Source organism: Mesoplodon bidens (assembly GCF_964165515.1).
Source record: "Mesoplodon bidens genome assembly, chromosome: 3".
Taxonomy (NCBI): Eukaryota; Metazoa; Chordata; class Mammalia; order Artiodactyla; family Ziphiidae; genus Mesoplodon; species Mesoplodon bidens.
Window position 1 is genome coordinate 124,761,250 of NC_138178.1, and position 14,157 is coordinate 124,775,406.

A 14,157-nucleotide genomic window follows, 5' to 3' on the forward strand; every position below is an offset into this window, starting at 1 on the left:
TATAGGAAAAGGACATAATAGTTTAATATTTTGAAGTTATTTAATGATAAATGAAGAAAGTCTATCAGTATGTCTAGATAGAAGTTTATTTGCATGAATATTCCTTGTACACTAAAGCCCATGTGAAAACAAATATATATTTAAAACATACATTAGATCTAGGAATATTTTATCACTGTCAAGGTGAGAGAACAGAAGAAGAAAATTTTGCTTATGTAAGTGGAAAATTTGTCAAACTGCTATTAAAATTTGGAATTTGGCAGTTTTGTCATTATTATTATTTTTTAAATTATTTTTTAAAATAAATTTATTTATTTTTTTTTTTGCTGTGTTGGATCTTGGTTGCTACGCACGGAGCTTTCTCTAGTTGTGGTGAGCGGGGGCTACTCTTCGTTGCGGTGCATGGGCTTCTCATTGCGGTGGCTTCTCTCGTAGTGGAGCATGGGCTCTAGGCACGTGGGCTCAGTAGTTGTGGTGCACGGTCTTAGTTGCTCCACGGCATGTGGGATCTTCCCGGACCAGGGCTCGAACCCGTGTCCCCTGCATTGGCAGGCGGATTCTCAACCACTGCACCACCAGGGAAGCCCCTGTCATTATTATTTTTTACTTAGGAAATAATATTATTTTTTTTCTGAAAAGAGAATACATTAAGATTCTCATATAGGAGAGAATCAACCAAAGGTCAAGAAAAGAAACTTCTTCACAAATTATAACATGTGTGGTAACTTACCTAAACATTTAGTGACTTCAAGTAACTATGTATATGCATCCAGATGTTAACACTGGACCTGATGTTACTGTCGGTTGCCTTATACATGAGTGACCAAATCCTATGCTTGAGATGGTGAAAGGAAAACCTGCAGGAATGGCCATTGCATGTTCACATGGAATTCTGCATTCCTTGGCTTTTTATACAAACTCTTTTAAAGATCATGATATCTCAACATGTATTCAGGACTATTTCCACTTTTTTTTTGTGTGTGTGTGGTACACGGGCCTCTCACTGTTGTGGCCTCTCCCGCTGCAGAGCACAGGCTCCGGACGCGCAGGCTCAGTGGCCATGGCTTATGGGACCAGCCGCTCCGCGGCATGTGGGATCCTCCTGGACCGGGGCACGAACCTATGTCCCCTGCATCGGCAGGCGGACTCTCAACCACTGCGCCACCAGGGAAGCCCTATTTCCACTTTTAAGGAGTGGTAGTTTATCACTCATCTCTTTAGACCTTCGATTGGCTAAAAAATACTGACTGGCTTTATTGTATATTTTCTTTCTTTCATTTCCCCCTCCTCCCCAATTTAGATAATTCCTTCCATTGGCCTTAGCCATCTAAAATTTCTCATAATTATACATTCAGATACAGATATCCTGCAGGCAATTATTTCCTTAGTGTATTTGTGTTTTCCCCTGTCTTACAATTGCCTTGACCAAAAGAAATGAGAGACCTAGAGATAATTTGAAAATATTTTTGAACTATTTTGAAAATAATTTTGAACTGGAATACTTTATATCTTGTTTTCAAATTCTAGCAAAATGATACTATCATTTTTCTGACTATATACATGCCTAAGGAGGAAAATTCAGAGCTTATTGTAAGAGTCACACTGGTCTTGTAGCAGCATAGACATATTATATTAACTTTGAAGACTTGAAATTATATCACTATAAGTTAACTGCCAAGATGAAAACTTGTTAATTTGATTTTACAGGTAATGGAACATTGAATACATTTTATGAATACTTGTGAAAATTCAACATGTAGAAAAAAATTCATTTATAGTCCTCTAAAAAACTCACGAATGGAGTTGTTTCACCTTGCGAATAACGTCAGGCCCAACTCTTTTCAGAGTAAGAAGTAATATTTACCATTTAGCTCTAAGGAAGGAGAAGGAATCTCATTTGTGTTTATGACTGAGAAATTAAATATTTGTTAGCTTGTTGAATAAACTCTTGTCATTAGGTAACCTTTTAAAATGTGTTTCCTTCAGAAAATTGAGATCACTAAATATCTGAAATATAAAAGGGATTTATAAGAAGGGAGGCTTTGTGTCAACAGGGTAAGAAACTTCAAGTATTTTGATAATGTGCACAATTTAATTGTTACAGCCTTTTAAAGACCATGTCAAAACTTCAGTTATTTCTAGCTGTGGCTTCTGCCCTCAAGTAGCATGTTAATTAATTAAACATTTTGCCTACTTGGGTTTTTGCCAATAGATATTAAAGAGTATTGTTTGGGCAGTTTTCAAGGCTACTGTTAAAAATTATAGAATCACAGAATCATTAGCAGAGTCCAGTCGTGTCATGGTGTGATGACAGGTTCTCTGACAGCAGAGCTTAGGGAAAATACTTCTGTAAACAGCCTTCCCAGATTAAGAGAAAAAAACCTGTTACTCCTTTTCCCCTCTGCTCTTGCTCTTCTTATCTGTTAATTTTTCTTTCCACTATACCAACAGCAGCCTGGTAGCTTTAGTAACTGAGTGCTTTGTCCTCATGAGACAAGAAGCTTATCAAACTTTTCAAACTTGAAAACCCATTCAGTTATCAGCAACCCAGTGACTGTCACAAACAGTATGTGCTGTGAATCACCACAAAGAAATGAAAAAGGTCCAAGTAACAAGTGGTCCAAAAATGTTTTCTGCTTCATGCTTAATTAACTCAGATGATAAGTCTTTGATGCATAAGCATGTGAACGTTTTCACCAGAACATATTGTCAACAGCCCAGGAAAACATTATGGTGCAATAAGCTTTAGAGATAATTATTTGCCTTTTGTTAATGTGTTTTGAATTGCAAACATTAGAATTCAGCCCTTTCAAATATGATGAAAAGGCCATGATTCCTAGAGCAAAATTAAAATCAGTATTATTTTTATGATTGCTTTCATAATTAGGAGTTAGTTTTTGGGAGAAATCCAAAAATATTGATTTGCTTCAAAATCTCTAAATCCTTTTCTGCTTCCATAAACCATATATTTTCTTTTATCATGTACTACTCATAGAAAGTACTGGCAGAGATTCTATCACTTCAGACATTATAGTTAAAAGTAGATAAATTCTCTCTGTAAAAGAGCCTTCTATCAGCACAATCCTACCTATGTGGGAACATTTTAGAGTTACTTGATGAAAATACAGTGTCACTAACGTTTCCTTGTTTGTGTATCCCAGTTTTATATTCCTTGGCATATAGTAAAAAATTCCAAAAAAACAAGGCTAAAACAAAAGGCAGTAATGAAAACAAGAATAACTGAGAATTCAAAAAGCTCTATGCAAATGGAAAAGCATATTGAAAGCAGTAAAAATGAGTAGGGGTTTACTCTCGGCCATATTTTCTTTTAATATTATCTGTTTTATAGGTTTTTAAAAAATATAAATACATATAGGGCTTCACATTTTTCCAATGTGTTTTAAGTTGCAAATGGCATAAGGAAATAGTGGTTTTTGTAAATCCAGAACATGTAGAGTGTCAGCACCTATTAAAATGTGTAGATGTGCAGCACAGATAGAGATATTAATTGCCGATATTCATTTTTAAATAACCAATTTAAAACTAACCTATAGGTTATGGAGACTTGATCAATACTCAAATTCTTTCTTATATGTTTCTTCATAAGAAAGATTATTATTTCTCTGATTCTATGCAAATCAGACCTTAAGAATGAAACTAGGTCTTACAAAATTTGTAAAACTATATGTGAAAAATTATTTATCTAAGCTTATATAAGTGTTATCTACCATTGCCAACAATTCTGATCATGGTGGACTGATATATACTGAGCATCTATAGTATAAATCTATTAAATACCTGCTTCTGTAGATATTGAGAAGGCTCTGTGCAAACCTTTTCTCTCTCTCTCTTTTTTTAAATGTTTTATTGAAGTATAGTTGATTTACAATGTTGTGGTAATTTCTGCTGTACAGCAAAGTGATTCAGTTATACATATATATATTCTTTTTCATATTCTTTTCCATTATGGTTTATCACAGGACATTGAATATAGCTCCCTGTACTATACAGTAGGACCTTGTTGTTTATCCATCCTATATATACTAGTTTGCATCTGCTAGTCCCAAACTCCCAGTTCTTCCCTCCCACCTTGGCAACCACAGGTCTGTTCTCTATGTCTGTGGGTCTGTTTCTGTTTCATAGATATGTTCATTTCTATCGTATTTTAGATTCCACATACAAGTGATATCATGTGGTATTTGTCTTTCTCTTTCTGACTTACTTTGCTTAGTATGATAATCTCTAGATCCATCCATGTTGCTGCAAATGGCATTATCTCATTCCTTTTTATGGCTGATTAATACTCCATTGTGTGTGTATATATGTAAACACACACATCTTCTTTATCCATTCATCTGCTGGTGGACATTTAGGTCATTTCCATGTCTTGGCTATTGTAAGTAGCACTGCCACGAACATAGAGGTTCATGTATCTTTTTGAATTATAGCTTTGTCTGGGTATATGCCCAGGAGTGGGATTGCTGGACCATATATCAATAGTAATTCTATTTTTAGTTTTCTGAGGAACCTCCATACTGCTTTCCATAGTGGCTGTACCAGCTTACATTCCCACCAACAGTGTAGGAGGGTTCCCTTTTCTCCACACCCTCTCCAGCATTTGTTATTTGTAGACTTTTTGATGGTGGCCATTCTGTCCGGTGTGAAGTGGTACCTCATTGTAGTTTTGATTTTCATTTCTCTAATAATTAGCAATGATGAGCATCTTTTCATGTGCCTGTTGCCCATTTGTATGTCGTCTTTGGAAAAATGTCTGTTTAGGTCTTCTGTTTGGATTGGGTGTTTTTTTGTTTGTTTGTTTTTTGCTTGTTATTGAGTTGTATGAACTGTTTGTATATTTTGGAAATTAAGCCCTTGTCAGTCACATCATTTGCAAATATTTTCTCCTAGTCTGTAGGTTCTCTTTTCATTTTGTTTATGGTTTCCTTTGCTGTGCAAAAGCTTGTAAGTTTGATTAGGTCCCATTTGTTTATTTTTGCTTTTATTTCTATTGCCTTGGGAGACTGACCTAAGAAAACATTGGTACGATTTATGTCAGAGAATGTTTTGCCTATGATCTCTTCTAGGAGTTTTATGGTGTCATGCCTTATGTTTAAGTCTTTAAGCCATTTTGAGTTTATTTTTGTGTATGGTGTGAGGATGTGCTCTAACTTCACTGATTTACATGCAGCTGTCCAACTTTTCCAACACCACTTGTTGAAAAGACTGTCTTTTCCTCATTGTATACCCTTGCCCACTTTGTTGAAGATAATTTGTCCATAGGTGTGTGGGATTATTTCTGGGCTCTCTATTCTGTTTCATTGAGCCATATGTCTGTTTCTGTGCCAGTACCACACTGTTTTGATTACTGTAGTCTGAAGCCTGGGAAGGTTATTCCTCCTGCTTTGTTCTTTTTCCTGAGGATTGCTTTGGCAATTCTGGGTCTTCTATGTGCAAACCTCTTCTCTTCTCTAACTGCACTGTATAGGTGAGGATTCTGGTTTTATTGATAATGTCAAATATCTTTCCAAAGAGGTTGTACCAGTTCATACTCCTGTCAGAAATATGTAAAAGTTCCTGTTGATGAACATACTCACCTATATTTAGTATAATAAGACTTTTTAATTTTTTGTCAGTGTAAGATGATATTTGATCATTTCCCTGCTAAAGATTAGTGTATTTTTATATGTTTCTTGCCCAATCATGTTTCCTTTCTGTAAATGCATCTTTATGAATTTGGCCATTTTTTATTTTAATTTCTTTCATCTATCCTATATTTATTGTGGGAGAACTTTTCATGTTATATTGCCAGTCCCCAGTTTTATGTTTTGAAATATCTTTCCCCATTGTCTTTGTGATAATTTTTAATAAACAGAAGTTCTTAATTTTAATAGAGCCCAATTCGTCAAAATTTTCTTTGTGATTTTGTGCTTTTTTGTTTTAAAAACTCCTCTTTAGACTTGTAAAGTGAGTCTCTTAAATTTTCTTCTAAGAGTTAAACATTTTTGCCTTTCATACTTTAGTCTCTCATACGTAAGTCCATAATCTATCTGAAATTGATACGAGTGTATGAATTAGCATACTCTTTTCTTGATGGAAAACAATATACACTTTTGTCATATATCAATTTTTTTGTGTGTAGTTTATTTCCAGTCTCTCTCTTCTTTCATTGGTCAGTATTATAACATTGTGTTAATAATACAATATTTTAATGATATGATATGTTAAGACCTATCATAAATCTAGATCATCCTTGTTCTTATTTTTCAGGAGTCTTGATTATTTTTGGCAGTTTTCTCTTTCATCTATTAAAGGTTTTGACTAGGATAACAGATCAATTTTTGGAGACATTTTATTTTCTAGTATAAAGCTTTTCCTGATTATAAACATGGACTAGATCTAGGTCTTTCAAAATTTACTCAGGTCCTCTTTTATCGTTTTTATAACCTATAACTTTCTATAGGTTTTATAATATTTTTACATCATTTGTAAGATGTATTCCTTGAAACCTTGCTTTTTTTCATGATAATGTAAGTGGACGTGGATGGACCTTGAGGTCATTAAGTGAAGTGAGATAAGTCAGACCAAGAAAAATACTGTAAGATATAATTTATATGTGGAATCTAAAAAAAAAAACATAAAAAGAGAGAGTAGAATGGTAGTTACCAGGGGTTTGGGGTGGGATTGTGGAGGAATTGGGGAGATTTGTTTAAGGATACAAACTTTCAACTAAGGGACAAATAAGTCCTGGAGTTCCAATCACCAGCATAGTGATTATAGTCAACAATAGTCAACAATATAGTTTATAATACAATACTGTATTATAAACTTCAGAGTTTATAAGAGACTAGATCTTAATTGTTCTCACTACAAAAAAGAAATAATAATTATGTGACATGATGGAGGTGTTAATTAACACTACAGTGGTAATCATATTGCAATATATAAATGTATCAAATCAACATGTTGTACAGCTTAAACTTACACAATGGTATATGTCAATTATATCTCAAAAGATTAAAAATAATGTAAATGGCCTGTTACTTTCAGTGAATTGAGAAGACACTATCAGAGTTCAAGCAGAGGAGTGATATGGTATGAATTATATTTGAAAGAGATTATTCTGGCTGCTTTATGAATAGACAAAGATGGGAGTCGGGCAAAGCTGGAGTAAGGAGAACCACTCAGGAGGTTATTACTATAATCCAGGAAAAGATGATGATGACTTGACTGGGATTATAGAAATAGATATAGAGAAAAGTAGTGAGATTCTGGATATATTTTGAAGTTAGCAACAACAGGTTACAGTGATTAATTAGATATGAACTGTAAAGAAAGAGAAAAATCATGGTGGACTGCAAGGTTTTTAGTTTGAGAAATGGAAAAGGTGAGGTTGCCATTTTAGGAAATGGGGTGAGACTGCAACAGGAATAGGCTTGGGTGGTAGGAATACAAGGAGCTCAGTTTTGGAAATGTAAGTCTGAGATCCCTCTTGGACATTCAAGTTGACATGTTGGGTAGGCGGTTGGATGTAAGAGTCTGGAGTTTAGGGGAGAAAACTGGGTTGGAGATAAATTTGGGGGTCATCCAGTTAATAGGATTTTCCCAAGTCCTGAGACTGGATGATATGACAAAAGAACTTAGTATAAGTTTAAAAAAGGTAAGAGCTCTAAGGACTAAAGCCTGTTGAACAATATTTAGAGATGTGGTCATAAGGAGCAACCAGCAAAGGAGACTTATAGGGATCTCCCAGAGATGTATTAGAAAAAGTAAGAGCTCTAAGGACTAAAGCCTGTTGAACAATATTTAGAGATGTGGTCATAAGGAGCAACCAGCAAAGGAGACTTATAGGGATCACCCAGAGATGTATTAGAAAAAGTAGTCCTTTTTTTTTTTTTTTTTTTTTGCGGTACGCAGGCCTCTCACTGTTGTGACCTCTCCCGTTATGGAGCACAGGCTCCGGACGCGCAGGCTCAGCGGCCATGGCTCACGGGCCCAGCCGCTCCGCGGCATGTGGGATCTTCGCAGACCGGGGCACAAACCCGTGTCCCCTGCATCGGCAGGCGGACTGTCAACCACTGAGCAACCAGGGAAGCCCAAGTAGTCCTTTTAACTGGACTCAACATTTTAAAAAAATTGAATGGAAATGTTTGAGCAACTCCTGGTAGATCAAGTAAGATAAGATTAAGATTTTACCATTTTACTTAGCAACATGGAACCATTGGCGACCTAGATAAGAGGATTTTGGTGGTAGATCAAGTAAGATAAGATTAAGATTTTACCATTTTACTTAGCAACATGGAACCATTGGCGACCTAGATAAGAGGATTTTGGTGGGGTGTTAGGGATGCAAACATGACTCCAGAACACTCAAAAGCAAAGTTGTGGAGAGAAATTGTGTCCAGCTTCATGTGAATACTTTTTGGCTGGCCTGTTGGAGGATGAAAGAATATGTGAAGCAGAGAAGCATCCCTAGCCTACTCAGTAGCTGATCATAGATACATGAGTGAAAAAGCCAAGACCGATTAGATCTGCCAAACTGATCCCAATGCAAACCTCCAATCTTCTGAATTAAAAAAAAAAAAAATTAGAAAAAGAAGATACAGACAACAACAAACCCAGGATAATATGAAAGAAGGAACACTCAGGAAACAAGACTTCTTAGAGGTTAAAACTAATACAGTAGAAATATATTCAGAGAAGGACTAGAACACAAAATTGAGGAAAATCACTCAGTAAGTGATAAAAAAATTTGAAATGAGAAAGTTAAAGGACTAAACTAAGAATATCAATTCAGATGTGAACATAAATTTCAGAAAAAAACAGAAAACTGAAGGTAGCAGCTTATTAAAGACATTTTAAAAAATCCCCAAAGTGAAGGGCCTGTGTTTCCATATTAAAAGGGAAGTCAGAACAAAAAAAAATTAAAAGCATATCATGATCTAATTTTAGAACACTGAAAATAAAGAGAAGGTCCTGTATTTGTTTTCCAGGGCTTCTGTAGAAAGTACCCCAAACTGAGTGACTTAAAAAAAAATATTGTCTCACAGTTTGGGAAGCTAGAAGCACAAGATCAAGGTGCTGGCAGAGCTTGTTTCTTTCGAGGGCTGTGCAGGAAGGACCTATTCCAGGCCTTTCTCCTTGGCTTGTAGATGACCGTATTCTTTCTGTGTCTCTTCCTATTGTCTTCCCCCTATGTGTATCTACCCTTTGTCCAAGTTTTCCCTTTTTATAAGAACATCAATCAGATTGGATTAGAACCAACCCTATTGACTTCATCTGAAGTAATTGTATCTATAACGACACTACTTCCAATAAGGTCATATTCTGAGGTAGTGGGGAAAAGGACTTCACATATGATTTTTCAGAGGACACAATTTAACCTATAACAAGTCCTAAAATCATCCAAAAGAAAATATATATAAAACAGATCACACAGAGGGAACTGGATTTAGAATGACATTGGACTTCTTAGTATACCCTCAAAGTTCTTTGGGAAAATGATTTTCATCCTAGAATTCTATTCATAACCAACTAATAATTAAATGTAAAGGTGGGCTAAAGACGTCTTTAGATATGCAAGGACTCAAGAATTAACTTTCCCTATCCCCTTCTCAGGAAGCCACTGCTGCATATGCTTAATAAAAATGGCAGGGGGTGGGGGATTGGTAGATTTACTCTACAGTTAATGAATCTTCAATTTTAGAATCCCTCACTTGCACAGTTCCCCCTTTCAATGAATGGGAAGGGCCCTAGCAATGTGGTGACATAATCAAATGATTTTGAAAATATTTTAAAGAAAGATAACCACTATCGGTTAAGACAGTCACATTTCCTTGTATAGGTGTGCTAGGCATTTTTGGGATCCAGCTAAGAAGAAGCTGTGTTGGAGACATTATATTGTGTTTAGTAGGATATATTTATGAGGCTTTTGTCATTTCCATGTGTAATTAAAGTTTTGCCAGTTGGAAGTGTAAGAATAGCTTCTAGTAATCTCCTCTTACCATTATACTAACTGCCTTAGTGGCATGAAAGTTCAGAGCCAGAGATTTATTACAATAAGAATGTGTCCTTTTGCAGCTGACACCAGAAGGATCTAGGTAGGGAAGGAGATGGAGGATGTGAAATTTACAGAGGCTGAAAAATCTACCTACCATCATGTATGCAAATTGTAAGCAGAGCATTCAGTTCTCATCAAAGCCCAGAAAAAAATGGACATTCTCTTCAGTCGGGAAAGTACTGGATAATATAGAATTTGTGATTATAAATGCACCACAATTTTTTTGATGAAAGTTGTACAAAAATACAATTTATTTGAATTCCTGTGTGTTAAGGGTGTATACTTGTATATGCAGTGTCACAAACATAGTACATTTGAGTGTAAAGTTGTATGGTTTATAACTTAGCATCTTGTCCTGACAAATTTTGGCAGTTCCCGATGAAAACTGCCCCTGAATGAAACAATCTCTGAGTGGAACCTGAGGAAATAAGTCTCAAGTGACAAAAACACTACACGTCATCCTGTGTATGTCAGTGTATGTGTATAATACACATTTATGTAGCTCAAAACAGGCTAGCAGCAATTTGTAAATGCATTTGAATTTATGGGACAGGAAATGAAAAGTAATAAAGCAATTATTATCTTCCAGAGAAATAAGAAGTTGTAAAAGAGTTGCAGTTATAGTGAGGTGGGAGGTAGATGGGCACCCCCAGGGTAAGCAGTTAGAGATTCGTTCCCTGTGGACTGATACTCTAAGATGAGACAATTGAGGACAATTGAAACAGGACAATTGAGAGAGGAGCCTGGGCCCTTCCCAGATAGAAGATAAAAGACCACGTATTTCTCATTCTCGAAGTCAAGAAGACCTTCCCGACGAAAAAGCTCCTTGGAGGTCAAAAAGGGAGGGGCGCCACCCCATAGTAAGAGATGTCAACTACCCATAGGCCTCTTTGCTAGAATCCATCTTGGCTAAGAGATGCGCACGCACACATGGGAGGATCCTGAGATAAACCAAATATGGGCTTAGAACCAGGCAAAACAAAATGATTGGCTAAAGGAAGCCTGGAAGAAATGCCCCATATAAGTGATTTAAACTATTACGAGTGTGCGACTGTCTCTGAGTCCACCTGTGTGTCTCTCCATACGTACTGTACTCTTTTCCTCCTAATAAGCACTTTACTTATTTCACTACCTTCCGTCTTTGTGGGAATTCTTTTCTGCAAAGCCGAAGGACCAGGGCCTTGTCACTGACCACTGGTCTAGTGGCTCGGATTTGGTGTCTCACTTCCACGACCTGACCTCAATCTCTGACCGGGAACCAAAACCCTACTTCAAGCCACTGCAGGCTGAGGCCACCTGAGATCAGTAGTGTACTACTTAGTCTCACTGTGAGCAGTATTAACCTCGTCAGAATCATGTAGGCACTGTACGTTGATTTAGTTAATATTATGATGTAACTACATTAGGAAGCTATAGGGACTATGTATGGGAGTCTGTGTGCTTGTGTGTCTGTTGGGTGTGAGTTATTTGTAAGAGAGGTAAATTCTCGTCTTCCATTTAAAACAAAATAACTGCCTAAAATTGAAAACTGAAGAAATACCATATAGGAATGTTAAATGCCTGAGGAAACAGCTAAAGGTGTATTAAGGGATGCTGTTGGAGGATAAGATTTATGGGTCAGGAAGAGAGGAATAGGAAAGAGCTACATTTTGTTATAAATTTTGTAGTGCTATTTGCCTTTTAAAAGCATGTTTATATATTTTTAATAAAAATAAAATGTAATTGAAAAATGGAATCAGTTCTGACACACTTTCATAAAATGAGTCCTGTAAGCTTCTTATTACACTTTTCTAGATTATTGCTAAAATTGATTCACATTTTATTTTTTCATTATATAATGCTAGTAGGAGTACTCTTTCAAGGTGAAGAAATGATTAAATGAAACTAATTATTTCTTTGAAGAAAACCTAAATCCTTGATAAACCAAATGAGAATTGAGATAGAGCAGCCTGTTTGAATATCATTGTGTAGAGCCAATATTTTTTAAAGGAAAGTAGGATTTAAATATTTATGAAATTGAGTTTTCTTTACTATTTTGAAAAAGAAATTATTAAAATTTTACGACCTTTGTAGAATTTATTTTTCTTTCCTTTTTATACTAGGTAGGAAATAAATTAGTTTTACATTAATAAATCAGTATACATGAAAAACTAATTGCTCACAAAGTTCAATTGTATCAAACATATAGAAATAAAACAACATTGTTGCTTAGCTTCCTAAGTTTGAATTTATTATATTTAATAAAATAAAGATTAAAAATGTATGCATTGGGATTTCTAAATGTAGGCACCATGCATTCATTCAGGTTTTGTTATAGAAGAAGCATTGATTTTACTCTTGCATCTACATTTCACAAAGAGAGTATCAGTGGAAAAAAGCTTGCCTCACAGGCAAGGTTGAAAGCTCAGTTTCATTTTATTGCTTATCTTAATAGCAGGAACCTGCTACACAATGAAAAGTATATGCTTCAGGAAGATTGAACGTGCTACGTTTTGCAGAGTTGTTCATCTTTTCTAAAGGATAGTTATCAACTAAGCAAAAAATGAAGAAATAGCTATTCTGCTTGGCTTGTGATATTATAGATTTATGACTGTGTAGTTAGAAAAATCCAAGCAGGAGAGGTTAAGAGTTTAAAAATTAAGAGAAAGGTGATAGAGTGTTTTTGTCGAGCATATAGCTTCAGAGGAATACATATTATGGTGGGCATCCTGTAAAATGGCCCCCAAGAGTCCTTACCTCCTAGTATTCAGGCTTTTGTGAAATCCCCTCTCATTGAGTGTGCACTGGACTTGCTTCTAAACAATAGAATATGGAAGAAGTGATGGGATGTTGCTTCCAAGATTAGGTTATAAAAAAGAGTTTGGCTTCTGTCTTGGTGCTTTCTCTCACTCTCTCTTGGCTTGCTGAGCCTGAAATACTTTGCCAGTTTTTGAGGCAGCTCTATGGAGAGTTTCATGTGTGTGAGCTTGGAAGGAGATCTTCTGAGACCTGCCAGTAGCCACATGTGTGAGCGTTTAAGAGATCCTTCTCTAGTCAAGCCCTGGGAAAACTGCAGTCCCAGCTGACACCTTTACTGTAGGCTCTTGAAGGACTCTAATCAGAAACACCCAGCTAAACCACTACCTGATTCCTAACCTATTGAAAGTGTAAGATAATTTCTTTCAGCTACTGAATTTTGGGATAATTAGTTATGGAGCAATAAGTAACTAATTCACAGGCCATAATTTAAACCCTGGCCCCACTTAATTTCTCTAAGTCTCAGATTCTACATTGTTAAAATGGGATAACAACTGTATGTAATTTTTGTATCATTGTTGTAGGGATTTAATGGGATAACTTATACTAATAACTCAGCATATGTAACTGCACATATGGATTACCCAAAAAAGGGAACTATTATTATTATTATTATTATTTTTTTTTTTTTTTTCTTTTTGCGGTATGCGGGCCTCTCACTCTTGTGGCCTCTCCCGTTGCGGAGCACAGGCTCCGGATGCGCAGGCCCAGCGGCCATGGCTCACGGGCCCAGCCGCTCCGCGGCATATGGGATCCTCCCAGACCGGGGCACGAACCCGTATCCCCTGCATCGGCAGGCGGACTCTCAACCACTGCGCCACCAGGGAGGCCCGGGAACTATTATTTTTATTATCCATATAATTTGGCACAAGATATATAGAATCAGTCTGTTCTTCTGTACTTAGACTGGAATATATCTTCTCAAAAGATCAGTAAACCATCATCCAACATATAATTTGCCTTTAATATTTATTCTATACCAGTGTCAATCTTTGCTGCCTTTCGATAGCCATCACCTGCTATCCTTGGCCTTAGACTCAGTCCTATCCAACCACTGAACCAATTCTGATCAACACACACCATACCTATATTAGCAGTCTCACAGTCTCCAACCAGCTGGGTTTAGAATTAATACTAAAGTCCTAATCCCAGGACAAGATTAAGATTGGGGTTTGAGAAGTAATAACTTTTTAAACTACAGAATTGTCCCTACCTCTTGTTGGCTTTTTCCCTAGTCCATGACTTCCTGATTTGTACAACATCCTGAGATACCATGCCTGGTGGCTCTACATCTAAGTTTGACC